This window comes from Chiloscyllium punctatum, chromosome 16 (assembly GCF_047496795.1).
Source record: "Chiloscyllium punctatum isolate Juve2018m chromosome 16, sChiPun1.3, whole genome shotgun sequence".
In the NCBI taxonomy this organism is placed as follows: Eukaryota; Metazoa; Chordata; class Chondrichthyes; order Orectolobiformes; family Hemiscylliidae; genus Chiloscyllium; species Chiloscyllium punctatum.
Genome location: NC_092754.1, coordinates 90,622,825 through 90,635,815, shown reverse-complemented (window position 1 = coordinate 90,635,815; position 12,991 = coordinate 90,622,825). Strand labels below are relative to the sequence as shown.

The 12,991-nt window shown below is 46.2% G+C and overlaps 8 non-coding genes across 8 annotated transcripts; all 8 read right to left on the bottom strand.

The window, feature by feature from the left end:
* Positions 1-119: 119 nt before the first annotated feature.
* Positions 120-201, bottom strand: trnal-cag (transfer RNA leucine (anticodon CAG)). The gene has a single exon. It is a non-coding gene; the product is annotated as a tRNA-Leu (tRNA).
* Positions 202-1,850: 1,649 nt separating this feature from the next.
* trnav-cac (transfer RNA valine (anticodon CAC)) lies at positions 1,851-1,923 on the bottom strand. Its single transcript has one exon. It is a non-coding gene; the product is annotated as a tRNA-Val (tRNA).
* Positions 1,924-3,448: 1,525 nt separating this feature from the next.
* On the bottom strand, positions 3,449-3,530 carry trnal-cag (transfer RNA leucine (anticodon CAG)). Its single transcript has one exon. It is a non-coding gene; the product is annotated as a tRNA-Leu (tRNA).
* Positions 3,531-5,179: 1,649 nt separating this feature from the next.
* trnav-cac (transfer RNA valine (anticodon CAC)) lies at positions 5,180-5,252 on the bottom strand. The gene has a single exon. It is a non-coding gene; the product is annotated as a tRNA-Val (tRNA).
* A 1,525-nt stretch (positions 5,253-6,777) lies between these two features.
* Positions 6,778-6,859, bottom strand: trnal-cag (transfer RNA leucine (anticodon CAG)). The gene has a single exon. It is a non-coding gene; the product is annotated as a tRNA-Leu (tRNA).
* A 1,649-nt stretch (positions 6,860-8,508) lies between these two features.
* Positions 8,509-8,581, bottom strand: trnav-cac (transfer RNA valine (anticodon CAC)). Its single transcript has one exon. It is a non-coding gene; the product is annotated as a tRNA-Val (tRNA).
* A 1,525-nt stretch (positions 8,582-10,106) lies between these two features.
* Positions 10,107-10,188, bottom strand: trnal-cag (transfer RNA leucine (anticodon CAG)). Its single transcript has one exon. It is a non-coding gene; the product is annotated as a tRNA-Leu (tRNA).
* Positions 10,189-11,837: 1,649 nt separating this feature from the next.
* Positions 11,838-11,910, bottom strand: trnav-cac (transfer RNA valine (anticodon CAC)). Its single transcript has one exon. It is a non-coding gene; the product is annotated as a tRNA-Val (tRNA).
* Between the last annotated feature and the right edge of the window lie 1,081 nt (positions 11,911-12,991).

Genomic DNA, 12,991 nt, shown 5'->3' with positions numbered 1-12,991 from the left:
ACCACAGTTAATTCCCCGGGAAGCAAAGCCATTTTACTTTTGTTTTCAACATCAATACAGTGGGGACAGAAACAGCATTTTAACAAAAAAGCTGCAGCGTTGGAGTTGATCTGCAGAAATGGCAGTGGTGGGATTCGAACCCACGCCCCTTTCGAGACTGGAACCTGGATCCAGCGCCTTAGACCGCTCGGCCACACTACCAGCTGGCCGCGCGCACCATTTTCTTGCGTTTCCAACTGTGCTCTCCTGCATAACAACAGATGCCAAGTCACATGAAAATGGTTCCATGATCCCTCTCCGACTCGCACAGCTGCTGGGATGTGCCCGTCTACAATATCAATTTCGCAGCAGATAATGAGAGCCCATCAATCCAGACAAAAATCAATGGTAAGCTGAGTCTATCTTCTCAGACTCCTTTCAGCTCCAAATGTATCTGTGAGAATATATGTTCGGTTATGATTTGGTCAAATAACCACGAGCTGCTTGACATTACTGCAATTTCGATTCTTGCTTTGCTAAATGATTTCACCCATTGCTTGAAACAGGGCAAGTTTCACGTTTACGCGGAACATGAAGCACACCGGACTACAGGGAAAATGCACAAAGCCGTGTTCCACATCATACCGTGCAGCGTAATTTCAGTCACTGTGTCTGTTTTGCAGAAAAAGAGTCCCAAACAATGTACTCCACCCTAAAACCGGAGGTCGCATTCCTATTCGAGAACGACAGATCGCATTGTGAGGATGCTCTGACCTCGGAGCCAGTTCTAGATGCCACTTTCCTTGCCTTTTACCCTAACCGTGCAATTTGCTGCAGAGATGTTCACTCCTGGACATCAGCCACATGGATAGCAACTGAGTTGGAAACCTGTGTGGGAATCGACGAGAAGCGACTCAATAAATTTTGCTCAATTCCATGGTGCTTATTAGAAATGCATTTTCTGTTCACCTCAATCTAAAAGGCAGTTTCTCAACATAGTAACAAAGTCAAAAGGTAATTACCTCACCCCACCCCCACTCCGGAAGCGGTGCTAACTGCCCTTGATTGCTTTTTGTTCTCGATGTGAAGAGCTCTCACGCCTCTGAGTCACCTTCACGTGTCTGGTTGCTGAGTGAGTCACAAAGAAGGAGTTTCTCCAGAGCTGCAACTGCCTGACTTCCCCACTCGACTTCGCCGTTTACATTTTCCTGCTCCTCAGTGATTTCAAGAAAACCAAATGGATGCGATGTCATTCTGTAACCTCTCTGTCGATTCCTCCGTTTCAGTTCCAACGTGGCTTAGGTCTCGGGGCGCACCTTAATACTAGCGACACCATGAAAGCACAGGTCCAGAGGTTCCTCTGAGAGTGTAATTTCTTTCATTGCTGTTGCTGATTGAAAGAGCCACTCAAGTGCGAACTGCTCCAAAACATGATTCAGGACCTCTGGTGCCAATTCTCGTACGTTGAATAACGACAGACAGCTTCCAAACGAGGCCTTTCAGAGACGCCTTTGGGGTACATTTAACAGACAGACAAGTTCAGGAATCCGTGGTGCACTGTGACACCAGCGCATCAGCTTCTTCCCTGTCTTTGAACCGAGCCGCCTGCGCAAGGAATGCAAATGCGGTACTGCTTTTCGTAGAAGAATCAGAAGGGGGTAACTACACTCTCAAACAGAATTGCATATGATCAGAACCAGTTTGGATAAAAACTTTACAATTCTTTGCACAGTCATTAAATGGAATTGCATTACATTTCACTACGCGAGCAGATTTGTTCAAGCAACTTCGAAGGCAGGTTTGCAGATGGGAAAGCAAGCAAGAAAGCACCGTTCTTGTCCATGTGAAAGGCTGCCGATGAAGAACAAAGCAGTTTCTGCCCAGTTTCGAACTGGGGACCTTTCGCGTGTGAGGCGAACGTGATGACCACTACACTACAGAAACAAGCCGCAGCCGCCCATCCGGCAGCTCAGGGGCATCCAGCACTGAAAGTTGAAGCCATTCTTCGTTTCACCTTTCTGTTTCCAATAGCTCGTTGTTGTCCAGCGTAATTGACATCTTCAAAACATAAAAAAAAGACACGTGAAATTGATGATAAAATATAGACAAGGATGTGGTCAATGTTTGGACCGTAGGGCGAGGTCGACTAGGCTGGGACGACTTTCCCTGCAGCGTAACGACTGCGACATGATATAATGGAAGGGTTGGAAACTGAGTATTTACGTGTTTTACCCAAGTTGGGGTGAGTTGAAAACTCGAGAGCATAGGTTTAAGGTGAGTGGGCTGAAATTGACAAAGGACCTGAGGCACATTTCCCACACAGAAGGTTGTGCGTGTATGGAATGAGCTCCCAGAGGAAGCGGAGGAGGCTCAGAAAATTGCATGAGTTTCTGGATAGGATGGGTTGAGAGGGTTTGGGGCCAAATACTGGGGAACCGGACTTGTTTATATTTGGCTATGTGCTGAGCATGGACGAGATACACCGAAGTATCTGTTTCCACGCGGTGTCCCCCAAAAACGTTGTGTTGCTTACACCTGCTTTAAAGGATTACTTTTTAGCGGAGCTTGCCGTCGCAGTCTGTGGCACAATCCTTTACTGTGTTCGATGCTCACGGGAAAGGTAGTATTGCGAAACACTGCAGAAAGGAACGACTTCCTTACTTTTGCTCCGACTGACCATACTCTGTGAAATTTTCCCAGATCCTCAGTTAAGGACTTTTGCAGCTGGAAGTTTCCTCAGAAACGCTGTTAACTCGTAAAGTATTGAGCGAATCGCAAAACAGAAAGCATTTAACACGGAACACAAACAAAGCTGGCATACCTAATGCATTTTCAGACACAGAGATGCATGAATGCTAAATGTGAGACAGTCCGAGGGCATGATTTATAAAGTAATCTCACAACTAACAACAGGACAATTCCAAACTACTCTTTCACACATACTGCAGCCTTAGGGAACCACCACTTCCCAGACAATACTGAAAAGAGAGAAAGAAAGAACCTAATAAGAATGGGCCATAAAAAGTGAATTTCACCAATCACAGTCTCGATTAGATTACCTTTCCCTTCCGATGTCTCCAGGACGGAAACGAAGGAAATGGGAGAAATTCAACAACATATCACATCGAAATTCGTTGGAACGATTTTCCCATTGGCCGAAAAACCAAATAACGACGAGTCGAGTCACCCCAGGACTTTGTTTCACAACAGCGATGAAATACCGGTCTCCATTCGGTTCCAGTACAAGCTCAACTTGCCTGGAACAGCACAGCTGCTTGCGATTTTCTGCGCGGGAGGCGAACACGATCATGACAGACAGAGACACTTTGAAATATTCGGCACTATCCCACACCACAGTTAATTCCCCGGGAAGCAAAGCCATTTTACTTTTGTTTTCAACATCAATACAGTGGGGACAGAAACAGCATTTTAACAAAAAAGCTGCAGCGTTGGAGTTGATCTGCAGAAATGGCAGTGGTGGGATTCGAACCCACGCCCCTTTCGAGACTGGAACCTGGATCCAGCGCCTTCGACCGCTCGGCCACACTACCAGCCGGCCGCGCGCACCATTTTCTTGCGTTTCCAACTGTGCTCTCCTGCATAACAACAGATGCCAAGTCACATGAAAATGGTTCCATGATCCCTCTCCGACTCGCACAGCTGCTGGGATGTGCCCGTCTACAATATCAATTTCGCAGCAGATAATGAGAGCCCATCAATCCAGACAAAAATCAATGGTAAGCTGAGTCTATCTTCTCAGACTCCTTTCAGCTCCAAATGTATCTGTGAGAATATATGTTCGGTTATGATTTGGTCAAATAACCACGAGCTGCTTGACATTACTGCAATTTCGATTCTTGCTTTGCTAAATGATTTCACCCATTGCTTGAAACAGGGCAAGTTTCACGTTTACGCGGAACATGAAGCACACCGGACTACAGGGAAAATGCACAAAGCCGTGTTCCACATCATACCGTGCAGCGTAATTTCAGTCACTGTGTCTGTTTTGCAGAAAAAGAGTCCCAAACAATGTACTCCACCCTAAAACCGGAGGTCGCATTCCTATTCGAGAACGACAGATCGCATTGTGAGGATGCTCTGACCTCGGAGCCAGTTCTAGATGCCACTTTCCTTGCCTTTTACCCTCACCGTGCAATTTGCTGCAGAGATGTTCACTCCTGGACATCAGCCACGTGGATAGCAACTGAGTTGGAAACCTGTGTGGGAATCGACGAGAAGCGACTCAATAAATTTTGCTCAATTCCATGGTGCTTATTAGAAATGCATTTTCTGTTCACCTCAATCTAAAAGGCAGTTTCTCAACATAGTAACAAAGTCAAAAGGTAATTACCTCACCCCACCCCCACTCCGGAAGAGGTGCTAACTGCCCTTGATTGCTTTTTGTTCTCGATGTGAAGAGCTCTCACGCCTCTGAGTCACCTTCACGTGTCTGGTTGCTGAGTGAGTCACAAAGAAGGAGTTTCTCCAGAGCTGCAACTGCCTGACTTCCCCACTCGACTTCGCCGTTTACATTTTCCTGCTCCTCAGTGATTTCAAGAAAACCAAATGGATGCGATGTCATTCTGTAACCTCTCTGTCGATTCCTCCGTTTCAGTTCCAACGTGGCTTAGGTCTCGGGGCGCACCTTAATACTAGCGACACCATGAAAGCACAGGTCCAGAGGTTCCTCTGAGAGTGTAATTTCTTTCATTGCTGTTGCTGATTGAAAGAGCCACTCAAGTGCGAACTGCTCCAAAACATGATTCAGGACCTCTGGTGCCAATTCTCGTACGTTGAATAACGACAGACAGCTTCCAAACGAGGCCTTTCAGAGACGCCTTTGGGGTACATTTAACAGACAGACAAGCTCAGGAATCCGTGGTGCACTGTGACACCAGCGCATCAGCTTCTTCCCTGTCTTTGAACCGAGCCGCCTGCGCAAGGAATGCAAATGCGGTACTGCTTTTCGTAGAAGAATCAGAAGGGGGTAACTACACTCTCAAACAGAATTGCATATGATCAGAACCAGTTTGGATAAAAACTTTACAATTCTTTGCACAGTCATTAAATGGAATTGCATTACATTTCACTACGCGAGCAGATTTGTTCAAGCAACTTCGAAGGCAGGTTTGCAGATGGGAAAGCAAGCAAGAAAGAACCGTTCTTGTCCATGTAAAAGGCTGCCGATGAAGAACAACGCAGTTTCTGCCCAGTTTCGAACTGGGGACCTTTCGCGTGTGAGGCGAACGTGATGACCACTACACTACAGAAACAAGCCGCAGCCGCCCATCCGGCAGCTCAGGGGCATCCAGCACTGAAAGTTGAAGCCATTCTTCGTTTCACCTTTCTGTTTCCAATAGCTCGTTGTTGTCCAGCGTAATTGACATCTTCAAAACATAAAAAAAAGACACGTGAAATTGATGATAAAATATAGACAAGGATGTGGTCAATGTTTGGACCGTAGGGCGAGGTCGACTAGGCTGGGACGACTTTCCCTGCAGCGTAACGACTGCGACATGATCTAATGGAAGGGTTGGAAACTGAGTATTTACGTGTTTTACCCAAGTTGGGGTGAGTTGAAAACTCGAGAGCATAGGTTTAAGGTGAGTGGGCTGAAATTGACAAAGGACCTGAGGCACATTTCCCACACAGAAGGTTGTGCGTGTATGGAATGAGCTCCCAGAGGAAGCGGAGGAGGCTCAGAAAATTGCATGAGTTTCTGGATAGGATGGGTTGAGAGGGTTTGGGGCCAAATACTGGGGAACCGGACTTGTTTATATTTGGCTATGTGCTGAGCATGGACGAGATACACCGAAGTATCTGTTTCCACGCGGTGTCCCCCAAAAACGTTGTGTTGCTTACACCTGCTTTAAAGGATTACTTTTTAGCGGAGCTTGCCGTCGCAGTCTGTGGCACAATCCTTTACTGTGTTCGATGCTCACGGGAAAGGTAGTATTGCGAAACACTGCAGAAAGGAACGACTTCCTTACTTTTGCTCCGACTGACCATACTCTGTGAAATTTTCCCAGATCCTCAGTTAAGGACTTTTGCAGCTGGAAGTTTCCTCAGAAACGCTGTTAACTCGTAAAGTATTGAGCGAATCGCAAAACAGAAAGCATTTAACACGGAACACAAACAAAGCTGGCATACCTAATGCATTTTCAGACACAGAGATGCATGAATGCTAAATGTGAGACAGTCCGAGGGCATGATTTATAAAGTAATCTCACAACTAACAACAGGACAATTCCAAACTACTCTTTCACACATACTGCAGCCTTAGGGAACCACCACTTCCCAGACAATACTGAAAAGAGAGAAAGAAAGAACCTAATAAGAATGGGCCATAAAAAGTGAATTTCACCAATCACAGTCTCGATTAGATTACCTTTCCCTTCCGATGTCTCCAGGACGGAAACGAAGGAAATGGGAGAAATTCAACAACATATCACATCGAAATTCGTTGGAACGATTTTCCCATTGGCCGAAAAACCAAATAACGACGAGTCGAGTCACCCCAGGACTTTGTTTCACAACAGCGATGAAATACCGGTCTCCATTCGGTTCCAGTACAAGCTCAACTTGCCTGGAACAGCACAGCTGCTTGCGATTTTCTGCGCGGGAGGCGAACACGATCATGACAGACAGAGACACTTTGAAATATTCGGCACTATCCCACACCACAGTTAATTCCCCGGGAAGCAAAGCCATTTTACTTTTGTTTTCAACATCAATACAGTGGGGACAGAAACAGCATTTTAACAAAAAAGCTGCAGCGTTGGAGTTGATCTGCAGAAATGGCAGTGGTGGGATTCGAACCCACGCCCCTTTCGAGACTGGAACCTGGATCCAGCGCCTTAGACCGCTCGGCCACACTACCAGCCGGCCGCGCGCACCATTTTCTTGCGTTTCCAACTGTGCTCTCCTGCATAACAACAGATGCCAAGTCACATGAAAATGGTTCCATGATCCCTCTCCGACTCGCACAGCTGCTGGGATGTGCCCGTCTACAATATCAATTTCGCAGCAGATAATGAGAGCCCATCAATCCAGACAAAAATCAATGGTAAGCTGAGTCTATCTTCTCAGACTCCTTTCAGCTCCAAATGTATCTGTGAGAATATATGTTCGGTTATGATTTGGTCAAATAACCACGAGCTGCTTGACATTACTGCAATTTCGATTCTTGCTTTGCTAAATGATTTCACCCATTGCTTGAAACAGGGCAAGTTTCACGTTTACGCGGAACATGAAGCACACCGGACTACAGGGAAAATGCACAAAGCCGTGTTCCACATCATACCGTGCAGCGTAATTTCAGTCACTGTGTCTGTTTTGCAGAAAAAGAGTCCCAAACAATGTACTCCACCCTAAAACCGGAGGTCGCATTCCTATTCGAGAACGACAGATCGCATTGTGAGGATGCTCTGACCTCGGAGCCAGTTCTAGATGCCACTTTCCTTGCCTTTTACCCTCACCGTGCAATTTGCTGCAGAGATGTTCACTCCTGGACATCAGCCACGTGGATAGCAACTGAGTTGGAAACCTGTGTGGGAATCGACGAGAAGCGACTCAATAAATTTTGCTCAATTCCATGGTGCTTATTAGAAATGCATTTTCTGTTCACCTCAATCTAAAAGGCAGTTTCTCAACATAGTAACAAAGTCAAAAGGTAATTACCTCACCCCACCCCCACTCCGGAAGAGGTGCTAACTGCCCTTGATTGCTTTTTGTTCTCGATGTGAAGAGCTCTCACGCCTCTGAGTCACCTTCACGTGTCTGGTTGCTGAGTGAGTCACAAAGAAGGAGTTTCTCCAGAGCTGCAACTGCCTGACTTCCCCACTCGACTTCGCCGTTTACATTTTCCTGCTCCTCAGTGATTTCAAGAAAACCAAATGGATGCGATGTCATTCTGTAACCTCTCTGTCGATTCCTCCGTTTCAGTTCCAACGTGGCTTAGGTCTCGGGGCGCACCTTAATACTAGCGACACCATGAAAGCACAGGTCCAGAGGTTCCTCTGAGAGTGTAATTTCTTTCATTGCTGTTGCTGATTGAAAGAGCCACTCAAGTGCGAACTGCTCCAAAACATGATTCAGGACCTCTGGTGCCAATTCTCGTACGTTGAATAACGACAGACAGCTTCCAAACGAGGCCTTTCAGAGACGCCTTTGGGGTACATTTAACAGACAGACAAGCTCAGGAATCCGTGGTGCACTGTGACACCAGCGCATCAGCTTCTTCCCTGTCTTTGAACCGAGCCGCCTGCGCAAGGAATGCAAATGCGGTACTGCTTTTCGTAGAAGAATCAGAAGGGGGTAACTACACTCTCAAACAGAATTGCATATGATCAGAACCAGTTTGGATAAAAACTTTACAATTCTTTGCACAGTCATTAAATGGAATTGCATTACATTTCACTACGCGAGCAGATTTGTTCAAGCAACTTCGAAGGCAGGTTTGCAGATGGGAAAGCAAGCAAGAAAGAACCGTTCTTGTCCATGTAAAAGGCTGCCGATGAAGAACAACGCAGTTTCTGCCCAGTTTCGAACTGGGGACCTTTCGCGTGTGAGGCGAACGTGATGACCACTACACTACAGAAACAAGCCGCAGCCGCCCATCCGGCAGCTCAGGGGCATCCAGCACTGAAAGTTGAAGCCATTCTTCGTTTCACCTTTCTGTTTCCAATAGCTCGTTGTTGTCCAGCGTAATTGACATCTTCAAAACATAAAAAAAAGACACGTGAAATTGATGATAAAATATAGACAAGGATGTGGTCAATGTTTGGACCGTAGGGCGAGGTCGACTAGGCTGGGACGACTTTCCCTGCAGCGTAACGACTGCGACATGATCTAATGGAAGGGTTGGAAACTGAGTATTTACGTGTTTTACCCAAGTTGGGGTGAGTTGAAAACTCGAGAGCATAGGTTTAAGGTGAGTGGGCTGAAATTGACAAAGGACCTGAGGCACATTTCCCACACAGAAGGTTGTGCGTGTATGGAATGAGCTCCCAGAGGAAGCGGAGGAGGCTCAGAAAATTGCATGAGTTTCTGGATAGGATGGGTTGAGAGGGTTTGGGGCCAAATACTGGGGAACCGGACTTGTTTATATTTGGCTATGTGCTGAGCATGGACGAGATACACCGAAGTATCTGTTTCCACGCGGTGTCCCCCAAAAACGTTGTGTTGCTTACACCTGCTTTAAAGGATTACTTTTTAGCGGAGCTTGCCGTCGCAGTCTGTGGCACAATCCTTTACTGTGTTCGATGCTCACGGGAAAGGTAGTATTGCGAAACACTGCAGAAAGGAACGACTTCCTTACTTTTGCTCCGACTGACCATACTCTGTGAAATTTTCCCAGATCCTCAGTTAAGGACTTTTGCAGCTGGAAGTTTCCTCAGAAACGCTGTTAACTCGTAAAGTATTGAGCGAATCGCAAAACAGAAAGCATTTAACACGGAACACAAACAAAGCTGGCATACCTAATGCATTTTCAGACACAGAGGTGCATGAATGCTAAATGTGAGACAGTCCGAGGGCATGATTTATAAAGTAATCTCACAACTAACAACAGGACAATTCCAAACTACTCTTTCACACATTCTGCAGCCTTAGGGAACCACCACTTCCCAGACAATACTGAAAAGAGAGAAAGAAAGAACCTAATAAGAATGGGCCATAAAAAGTGAATTTCACCAATCACAGTCTCGATTAGATTACCTTTCCCTTCCGATGTCTCCAGGACGGAAACGAAGGAAATGGGAGAAATTCAACAACATATCACATCGAAATTCGTTGGAACGATTTTCCCATTGGCCGAAAAACCAAATAACGACGAGTCGAGTCACCCCAGGACTTTGTTTCACAACAGCGATGAAATACCGGTCTCCATTCGGTTCCAGTACAAGCTCAACTTGCCTGGAACAGCACAGCTGCTTGCGATTTTCTGCGCGGGAGGCGAACACGATCATGACAGACAGAGACACTTTGAAATATTCGGCACTATCCCACACCACAGTTAATTCCCCGGGAAGCAAAGCCATTTTACTTTTGTTTTCAACATCAATACAGTGGGGACAGAAACAGCATTTTAACAAAAAAGCTGCAGCGTTGGAGTTGATCTGCAGAAATGGCAGTGGTGGGATTCGAACCCACGCCCCTTTCGAGACTGGAACCTGGATCCAGCGCCTTCGACCGCTCGGCCACACTACCAGCCGGCCGCGCGCACCATTTTCTTGCGTTTCCAACTGTGCTCTCCTGCATAACAACAGATGCCAAGTCACATGAAAATGGTTCCATGATCCCTCTCCGACTCGCACAGCTGCTGGGATGTGCCCGTCTACAATATCAATTTCGCAGCAGATAATGAGAGCCCATCAATCCAGACAAAAATCAATGGTAAGCTGAGTCTATCTTCTCAGACTCCTTTCAGCTCCAAATGTATCTGTGAGAATATATGTTCGGTTATGATTTGGTCAAATAACCACGAGCTGCTTGACATTACTGCAATTTCGATTCTTGCTTTGCTAAATGATTTCACCCATTGCTTGAAACAGGGCAAGTTTCACGTTTACGCGGAACATGAAGCACACCGGACTACAGGGAAAATGCACAAAGCCCTGTTCCACATCATACCGTGCAGCGTAATTTCAGTCACTGTGTCTGTTTTGCAGAAAAAGAGTCCCAAACAATGTACTCCACCCTAAAACCGGAGGTCGCATTCCTATTCGAGAACGACAGATCGCATTGTGAGGATGCTCTGACCTCGGAGCCAGTTCTAGATGCCACTTTCCTTGCCTTTTACCCTAACCGTGCAATTTGCTGCAGAGATGTTCACTCCTGGACATCAGCCACATGGATAGCAACTGAGTTGGAAACCTGTGTGGGAATCGACGAGAAGCGACTCAATAAATTTTGCTCAATTCCATGGTGCTTATTAGAAATGCATTTTCTGTTCACCTCAATCTAAAAGGCAGTTTCTCAACATAGTAACAAAGTCAAAAGGTAATTACCTCACCCCACCCCCACTCCGGAAGAGGTGCTAACTGCCCTTGATTGCTTTTTGTTCTCGATGTGAAGAGCTCTCACGCCTCTGAGTCACCTTCACGTGTCTGGTTGCTGAGTGAGTCACAAAGAAGGAGTTTCTCCAGAGCTGCAACTGCCTGACTTCCCCACTCGACTTCGCCGTTTACATTTTCCTGCTCCTCAGTGATTTCAAGAAAACCAAATGGATGCGATGTCACTCTGTAACCTCTCTGTCGATTCCTCCGTTTCAGTTCCAACGTGGCTTAGGTCTCGGGGCGCACCTTAATACTAGCGACACCATGAAAGCACAGGTCCAGAGGTTCCTCTGAGAGTGTAATTTCTTTCATTGCTGTTGCTGATTGAAAGAGCCACTCAAGTGCGAACTGCTCCAAAACATGATTCAGGACCTCTGGTGCCAATTCTCGTACGTTGAATAACGACAGACAGCTTCCAAACGAGGCCTTTCAGAGACGCCTTTGGGGTACATTTAACAGACAGACAAGTTCAGGAATCCGTGGTGCACTGTGACACCAGCGCATCAGCTTCTTCCCTGTCTTTGAACCGAGCCGCCTGCGCAAGGAATGCAAATGCGGTACTGCTTTTCGTAGAAGAATCAGAAGGGGGTAACTACACTCTCAAACAGAATTGCATATGATCAGAACCAGTTTGGATAAAAACTTTACAATTCTTTGCACAGTCATTAAATGGAATTGCATTACATTTCACTACGCGAGCAGATTTGTTCAAGCAACTTCGAAGGCAGGTTTGCAGATGGGAAAGCAAGCAAGAAAGCACCGTTCTTGTCCATGTGAAAGGCTGCCGATGAAGAACAAAGCAGTTTCTGCCCAGTTTCGAACTGGGGACCTTTCGCGTGTGAGGCGAACGTGATGACCACTACACTACAGAAACAAGCCGCAGCCGCCCATCCGGCAGCTCAGGGGCATCCAGCACTGAAAGTTGAAGCCATTCTTCGTTTCACCTTTCTGTTTCCAATAGCTCGTTGTTGTCCAGCGTAATTGACATCTTCAAAACATAAAAAAAAGACACGTGAAATTGATGATAAAATTTAGACAAGAATGTGGTCAATGTTTGGACCGTAGGGCGAGGTCGACTAGGCTGGGACGACTTTCCCTGCAGCGTAACGACTGCGACATGATCTAATGGAAGGGTTGGAAACTGAGTATTTACGTGTTTTACCCAAGTTGAGGTGAGTTGAAAACTCGAGAGCATAGGTTTAAGGTGAGTGGGCTGAAATTGACAAAGGACCTGAGGCACATTTCCCACACAGAAGGTTGTGCGTGTATGGAATGAGCTCCCAGAGGAAGCGGAGGAGGCTCAGAAAATTGCATGAGTTTCTGGATAGGATGGGTTGAGAGGGTTTGGGGCCAAATACTGGGGAACCGGACTTGTTTATATTTGGCTATGTGCTGAGCATGGACGAGATACACCGAAGTATCTGTTTCCACGCGGTGTCCCCCAAAAACGTTGTGTTGCTTACACCTGCTTTAAAGGATTACTTTTTAGCGGAGCTTGCCGTCGCAGTCTGTGGCACAATCCTTTACTGTGTTCGATGCTCACGGGAAAGGTAGTATTGCGAAACACTGCAGAAAGGAACGACTTCCTTACTTTTGCTCCGACTGACCATACTCTGTGAAATTTTCCCAGATCCTCAGTTAAGGACTTTTGCAGCTGGAAGTTTCCTCAGAAACGCTGTTAACTCGTAAAGTATTGAGCGAATCGCAAAACAGAAAGCATTTAACACGGAACACAAACAAAGCTGGCATACCTAATGCATTTTCAGACACAGAGGTGCATGAATGCTAAATGTGAGACAGTCCGAGGGCATGATTTATAAAGTAATCTCACAACTAACAACAGGACAATTCCAAACTACTCTTTCACACATACTGCAGCCTTAGGGAACCACCACTTCCCAGACAATACTGAAAAGAGAGAAAGAAAGAACCTAATAAGAATGGGCCATAAAAAG